Below are 8,774 nucleotides of genomic sequence, written 5' to 3'. Positions count from 1 at the left end.
TACTTATATTAATTTCAAACAAAGCATTCTTCAGAAAAAGGAAAATAACCAGGACAAACAGTATCATTATATCATAATAAAAGAGTCAATTCTTTAAGAAGACATAACAATGATGAATATGTATGTGAGCTTAACAACAGAGCATCAAAATATTTGAGGCAAAGTGTGACAGAACTATAAGGAGAGGCAGACATATTCACTTTTATATTGAGATATTTCAATACCCCTCTATTTATAATAAAAATATCCAGCAAGTGGAAAAGCAGTAAGGATATAGTTGAATTGAACAGCACCATCAATCAAATGAATCTATTTGACATTTAAAGAATACTTCATCCAACAAAATCAGAACACTCTTTCTTCTTTAGCTCACATGCAATACTTACCAAGATAGACCATATCCTAAACAACAAAACACAGTTTAACAAGTTGAAAAGAGTAGAAATCATACAAAGCGTGCTCTCACACCACAATGGCATTAATCTAGAAATCTTAATAGGAAGATATTTGGAACCCCGCAAAATATTTGGAGATTTAACTGCACACTTTTAAATAACACATAGGTTGAATAAATCTAAAAAAATTTAAAAAATATTTTAACTATGTAAAAAGGAACATGCAACCTATGAAAATTTTCAAGATCCAGTGAAAGCAGTACTTGGAGGAAATTTTATAATATGGCATATATTAGATAATTATAAGGATTTAAAAATCCTTATCCAAGCTAACCTAGAAAATAGAAGACACAATTTTCAAATATCTGAAATAAAATAGGGGCTTTTATTATTGAGCCCATATATATGAAAATGAAAGAATATAGACCAGCGGTTCTCAACCTGTAGGTCGCGACCCCTTTGCGGGTCGAACGACCCTTTCACAGGGGTTGCCTAAGACCATTGGAAAACACATATATAATTACATATTTTTTGTGATTAATCACTATGCTTTAATTATGTTCAATTTGTAACAATGAAATTGGGGGTCACCACAACATGAGGAACTGTATTAAAGGGTCACGGCATTAGCAAGGTTGAAAACCACTGATATAGACAAACCCTATCATCAAAAATTTTATAATTTAGATGAAATGAACTAATTCCTAGAAAGACACAATCAAGCAGAACTCACACAAGGAGGAACAGATAATCCAAATAAAGCCTATGTCAACTAACGAAATTTAACAACTGATTAATAACCTTCTAAAACAGAAAGCACCAGGCCCAATGATTTCACTGATGAAATTTATCAGATCTTTAAAGAACAAATTATACAAATACTTTTTAATCTGTTCAAGAAAATAGAAGAAGAGGGAGCACTTCTTAGATCATTCTATGAGACGACCATTACCCTAATACAAAAACTAGACAAATAAATGAAAGAAATTTGCAGACCACTATCTTTCACAAAAACAGATGGGTGGGAGGGGGGGTACAGAGCAACCAAAGGACTTGTATGCATGCATATTAGCATAACCAATAGACACAGACACTGGGATTGTGGGGGCTTGCCCGGAGTGGGAATGACTGGGGGGGGTGGGAGGTCAATTGGGGAAAAAGGAGACATATGTAAAACTTTAGACAATAAGAAAAAGGAAAAAAATCAGCATATTTAATCCAACAAGGTATAAAAAGCATTGTATATCCCAATAAAGTGTTATTTATTTCAGATATACAATCCTGATCCAACATTTGAAGATCTATTAATGTAATCAAAGAAGTCAAGAGGCTAAGGGAGAGAAATTACATTATCATATCAGTAAATGCAGAAAAAGCATTTGACAACATCCAACACATATTCATGATAAAAACTCTTAACTAACTAAAAACAGTGGGGACTTCCTCAAGTTGATGAAGAACATTTATAAAAAATGTACAGATAAAGTTATACTTAATAGTGAGAAACAAAAAACTTTTTATCTAATATCAGGGATAAGCCAAGAATATCTTCTTTTACACTCCTATTGATAATTGTACTGAGGACCTAGCAAATTTATTAATACATGAAAAGGAAATAAGAGGTATAGAGATTGGGAAGAAAGATCTAAAACTGTATTTGTTCACTGATGATATTACTTTCTATGTAAAACATATCTCAAATAATTGGGAAAACTCTAACTTATAAGCAATTATAGCAAGGTTACAGGATACAAGAGTAATAATATAGAAAATCAATTTTCTTCCTACATACTAGCAATAAGTAACTGGAATTTGAAATTGAAAACACAATACCATTTATATATTAGCACCAGCAAAAAGCAATACCTAGGTATTAATCTAATATGTCCAAAATCTGTTTTAGAAACCTACAAATCGCTAATGAAAGAAATCAAAGATCTAAGTACATTCAGAGCTATTTCATGCTGATAGATAGACTCAATGTTGTTAAGATGTCACTTCTTCCCATCTTAATCTATAAATTAAATGCAACCCTAGTGAAATTCCCAGCAGTTATTTTATTGATATTAACAAACCAATTTTAACATTTCTTTGGAAAGGCAAGATATCCATAATAGCCAAAACAAAATTAAAGAAGAACTAATTTGGAGGTCTGCCACTATCCAACCTCAAGACTTATTATACAGCTAAGGTAATTAAGACAATATGGTTTGATGGGAATAACAAACAAATAGACAAATAGATCATGAACAGAATAGAGAACCCAAAAATAATCCCACACATATACAGTCAACTAATCTTGGATAAAGGAGTAAAAAAACATTGACGAGAGAATGGATAGTCTTTTTAATAAATGTAACAATAACTGGAATGCCACAAACAAAAAATAAATCTAGACACTGACCTTACACACCTTTCACAAAAATTAACTCAAATGGATCATACACCTAAATGTAAAATGTAATACTATAAGTCTTCCAAAACACAACATAAGGGAAATCTACATGACTATGCATTTATTGATGATAAATTAGACTTAATTAATTAAAAACTTCTCCTCTGAAAAATCCAGTTAGTAAAATGAAAAAAATGCACCATACACATAAATCTGTAGGGCGTGGCTATAGGGTTAAGCCTCAGACTGACCTGTTGGCAAAGCCACAAACAAACAAAAATGCACCATACACATAAATCAATTCAAAATGTATTAAAGATTTAAATATAAGACCTGGAATTGTAGAACTCCTAGAAGAAAACATAGGAGAAAAATTCTCTATTTGGATATGAGACCAAAATCACTAGCAACAGATGCAAACATGGACAAATTGGATTACATCAAACTAAAAGAGCTTCTGCACAGAAAAGGAAATAATCAACATATTTATTAATGTGTTAATATCCAAAATATATAAGGAAGTATGCAATTTAATATCAAGTAAACAACCCAATTAAAAATGAGCAAAGGACTTGAATAGGCATTTCTGTAAAAAACAATACAAATGGCCAACAAGTATATGAAAACGGTGCTCAACATAACTAATCATCAAGGAAATACAAATAAAACCACAATGAGAGATCACTTCATATTTGTTATGATGGCTATTATCAAAACAAAGATAATATATGTTAATTTGTGGAGAAATTAGAACCCTTGTGTATGGTGGGAATCTACAATGGTGCAGCTGCTATGGAAAACAGTATGAAGGGTTCTCAAAATTTAAAATAAAATTACCATATGATCCAGCAGTCTTCTGGGTATATATCCAAAGGAATTAGAAACAGGATCTTGAAGAAATGCATGGTACTATGTTCATTGCAACATTTTGTATTCACAATAGTCAAGATATGGAAACATCCTAAATGCCCATCAATGGATGACAAAATGTGGTATATAGAGGACATCATTAAGATGGCACAATAAGAGGTTCCTACTCATATGCTCCATATGCAACAATAATTTAGTACTATCCATGAACAAAAGTAAATCTGTGGGAACTTTTGGGATCTCAGTAGGAGATTGTGAATACCTGATACAGCCCAAAACTAAAGAAGGCTATTTTGAGAAGTCAGGCCCATGCCCAGATGGTTGACTTGCTGACCATGCTCCCAGATACTGACCCAGAGACAGCCTCATCCCCTGGTGAACTCAGTCACTGCCCCATATGGCATTAGCTCTGACACCAGTACCATCAGCCAAGGGACCCAGCAGGGGTAATGCCTGCCCATGTCACAGGTAATAGGACCCTGAGTGGCCTGTGACCAGGCTCTAGCCCCTCTTATCTGCCAATTCTGTTCACTCAGAGATCAGCAAGACACATATCTGTTCATGCCCTGAGGAGGCCCTCTAACCTCTGTCAAAATGCAGATCCTGAAATGGCCCTATAATCTGATGCCAGCCTCTCCCAGATATATAGTTTAGACACAGTCCTGTCTTCCCAGGTACCCACCAGGAGATAAGCCCATCTGAGCCCTCAGAAGTAGGTCTATGGACATCAGTCCAACTGAGAACCTTGAAGCAACCACATAACCTGGCTCCAGCCCTTTGCAGATGTGGTCTAAGAGTGGTATGATTACTCAGGGGCCCATTGGAGACATGCAGGTCTGTGCTTTTAGAGGCAGTACAGTTGACCTCAGTCAACAGCCCTATTACCCATCTCCAGCCCTACTCAGCCATGCTTTGGAGGCTGTTCTGCTCACCTGGGAACCTAGCAGGAGGCAAGCGTGTTCATGCCAAATGAGGCAGGCCTACAGACCTGATCATGACTGTGTACTTTGAAGTAACCCTGTGACTAGGTTCCAGCACTTCTCAGCTGTGGTCTGGGACCAATCCTGACCACAGAGGGGCCTGATCAGTGACCTGTTGAGAATAAACTCAGGAAATTGGAGGAAGACACAACTATCCATGCACCAGGTAACAGGCCCATTGTACGCAGATCTTGAAGTGGACCCTTATCCCAGTACCAGGACATCTCACCACGGTCTTAGAAGCATTCCAGTCCACCTAGGGACCAGACAAAATCTACATTCACCTGACTCCCTGGTAATAGAACTGTCAACCACAGAAACCACTGCAGAACCAGCAGCAGCATGTAACCTGGCTGCAATGCCACCTGAAGGCAATCCCAGAGACAATATTATTAGGCCAGGGACACACAGGTGAAGGTATTTACCTGCTATAACATATTGGTAAAGGCTGAAAGATGATTTTACCCCTTTAAATGCATAAAAACTAATCAATGCAAAGCTACATGGATCACAAAGAATCTGGCAAACATGACAACACCAAAGGAAATTAATAAAGCTCCAATAATCTACTACAATGAAATGAAAATCTGTGAATTTTCTGACGAAGAATTCAAAATAATAATCTTTAAGAAACTCAATGAAGTGCAAATGAACACAGACATACAATTAAAACACAGATAGACAATTAAATTACGAAAACAATGGAAGAACAAAATGAGAAGTTTAATAAAGAAATAGACCACAAAAAGGAATCAAATAGAAATCTGGGACTGAAGACTAAAATCACAGAACTGGAAAATTCAATAGTGAGCTTCAATAACAGATTCAATCATAAAGGAAAGAGAATAAGTGGATTTGAAGACATTATTTGAAATTAGCCAGTTATAAAAAATGAAAAAGAGTGGATAAAGTTTAAGGGACCTAAGAGATGCCATAAAAAGAATAAATAAAACATATTAAAGAGTCCCAGAAGGAGAATAGAGAAAGAGGGCAGAAAGCTTATTTAAAGACATACAGTTGGCCCCTGAACAACATGGGAGTTAGAAGTGTCTAAACACTGAGTAGTCGAAAATTCATGTGTACTTTAAGTTGGCACTTGGCATACACAGTTCCCCAACTGTAGATCAAAAATACAGTTGACCCTTGAACTGTACAGGTCCACTTACACACAGATTTGAAATCAATCTTATCTAATAAAAGAGAAACATGCAAATTGACCGTCCCTTCGCCATGCCCCCCAAGCCACACCCAACAGCCAATCAGAGCGACTATATGCAGATTCCCCAACCAAGATGGTGGCTGGCAGCTACGGAGCTGGAGGAAGCAGGAGGCTTGGTTGCCCCGGCAATGGAGGAAGCGAAGCTTCCCGCCTGCCATGGCCGGCTCTGGCCTCCGCTGAAGGCAACAAAGTTTCAATTATAGAAGATAAATAAACCCCAGATACCTGCTTCCAGCCAGCCTCCACTGGGAGCTTGGGTGGCTGGAGGCCGTGGCCAACCTGAAAACAGCCATCAGCCCCTCACCCAGGCTGGTCAGGTACCCCAGCGGGGACTCCCACCCTGAAGGGGCTGTGGCCAGCCTGCAAACAGCTATCAGCCCCTCACCCAGGCTGGTCATACCCTCATGGGGTGAGGTTCCCCACTGGGGGCCTTGGCCAGCCTGCAGACAGCCATCAGCCCCTCACCCAGGCTGGCCAGGCACCCCAGGGTGGACCCCTAACCTGAAGGGGCTGTGGCCAGCCTGAAAACAGCCATCAGCCCCTCACCCAGGCTGGTCAGGTACCCCAGCGGGGACTCCCACCCTGAAGGGGCTGTGGCCAGCCTGCAAACAGCTATCAGCCCCTCACCCAGGCTGGTCATACCCTCATGGGGTGAGGTTCCCCACTGGGGGCCTTGGCCAGCCTGCAGACAGCCATCAGCCCCTCACCCAGGCTGGCCAGGCACCCCAGGGTGGACCCCTAACCTGAAGGGGCTGTGGCCAGCCTGAAAACAGCCATCAGCCCCTCACCCAGGCTGGTCAGGTACCCCAGCGGGGACTCCCACCCTGAAGGGGCTGTGGCCAGCCTGCAAACAGCTATCAGCCCCTCACCCAGGCTGGTCATACCCTCATGGGGTGAGGTTCCCCACTGGGGGCCTTGGCCAGCCTGCAGACAGCCATCAGCCCCTCACCCAGGCTGGCCAGGCGCTCCAGCGGGACCCCCACCCTGATCCGGGACATCCTTCAGGGCAAACCAGCCAGCCCTCACCCATGCACCAGGCCTCTATCTTATATAATAAAAGGGTAATATGCAAATTGACCCTAACAGCAAAACGACTGAGAATAACTGGTCACTATGACATACACTGACCACCAGGGGGCAGACACTCAATGCAGGAGCTGCACCCTGGTGGTCAGTGCACTCCCACAGGGGGAGCTCTGCTCAGCCACAAGCCAGGCTGACGGCTGCCAGTACAGCGGTGGTGGTGGGAGCCTCTCCTGCCTCCTCAGCAGCACTAAGGATGTCCAACTGCAGCTTAGACCTGCTACCCTCTGGCAAGTGGGCATCCCCTGAGGGCTCCCTGGCTGCCAGAGGGATGTCTGACTGCCAGTTTAGGCCCAATCCCCCGGGGAGCGGGCCTAAGCCAGCAGGTGGTTATCTCCCAAGGGGTCCCAGACTGCAAGAGGGCACAGGCCAGGCATAGGGACCCCCCCCCCAAGTGCACAAATTTTTGTGTACTGGGCCTCTACTTTGATATAATAGTGGTACATATATCACTTTTAACTATTACTATAGAATTTTTAAAAGTATTAAAATAACTAAGGTACAATAATTTGCTAGAGGGCACACAATATAAACAGATGTAATGTGTAACATAAATAACATAAAATGTGGGCAAGGTGGAGAATTAAATCTGTAGAGTTTTTGTATGCAATTGAAGCTAAGCTACTATCAAGTTAGATACTTACACTATAGGATGTTTTCTGTAAACCTAATGGTATTAACAAAGAAGAAACCTGTAGTATATACACTAATAGAAGAGAAATAAATTAAAGAATAACGTTGCAAAAAAGTCAGAAAACAACAAAATGACAATAGTAAGTACTTACCTATCAATCATTACTTTAAATGTAAATACATTAAATTCTTCATTCAAAAGACATGGAATGGCTGGAAAAAAAATAGAATTCTACAACACCATCTCTACAAGGGACTTGACTTAACTTTAAAGGCACACATAGGCTAAAAGTGAAGAGATTGAAAAAAGATATTCCATGCAAGTGGTAATAACCAAGGATAACAGAGATGTCTATACTTAATCAAACAAAATAGACTTTTAGTTAAAATTGGTCACAAGAGACAAAAAAGTCACTAAAAATGATTAAAGCATCAATTCATAAAGAGAATATAATAATTATAATACACATACACACAACATGAGTGCACCTAAATAAATATAGCAAATATTAACAGAACTAAAGAGAGAAATAGACAGCAAAACAATAATAGTACAGGATTTCAATATCCCACTTTCATCAGTAGATAGATCCTTCAGACAGAAAATCAATAAGGAAATAAGAGGCTTGAATAACACTACACACAAAATAGACACTATACACACAAACACACACACACACACACACACACACACACACACACACATATATATGACATTCTATATATATACTAGTGCCCTGATGCATGAAATTCATGCACAGAGGGGGGGGGGTTCCCCTCAGCCCAGCTTACATCCTCTCCAATCTGCCTGCCTGATCACCCCTAACAGTGGTTAGCAAACTCATTAGTCAACAGAGCCAAATATCAACAGTACAATGATTGAAATTTCTTTTGAGAGCCAAATTTTTTAAACTTAAACTATATAGGTAGGTACATTGTTATTAACTTAATTAGGGTACTCCTAAGCTGGCCTTTGCTAAAAACGTCCTCAATCTGATGGAGGTACGTTCACTGAGGCCGACCCCTTCCAACTCCCCCATCCACACTCGTCTTATATACTTGTTTTGTCCCTCTCCTTTCCGAAAACCGACTTCTGCGCATGGGCCACAAAGTTTCAATCGCACTGTACGTGCGCAACCCGCACATGGTATTTTGTGGAAGAGCCACACTCAAGGGGCCAAAGACCCGCATGTGGCTCA

Source organism: Myotis brandtii, unplaced genomic scaffold (genome assembly GCF_000412655.1).
Source record: "Myotis brandtii unplaced genomic scaffold, ASM41265v1 scaffold259, whole genome shotgun sequence".
NCBI classification, from domain to species: domain Eukaryota; kingdom Metazoa; phylum Chordata; class Mammalia; order Chiroptera; family Vespertilionidae; genus Myotis; species Myotis brandtii.
This window is presented reverse-complemented; position numbering follows the sequence as displayed.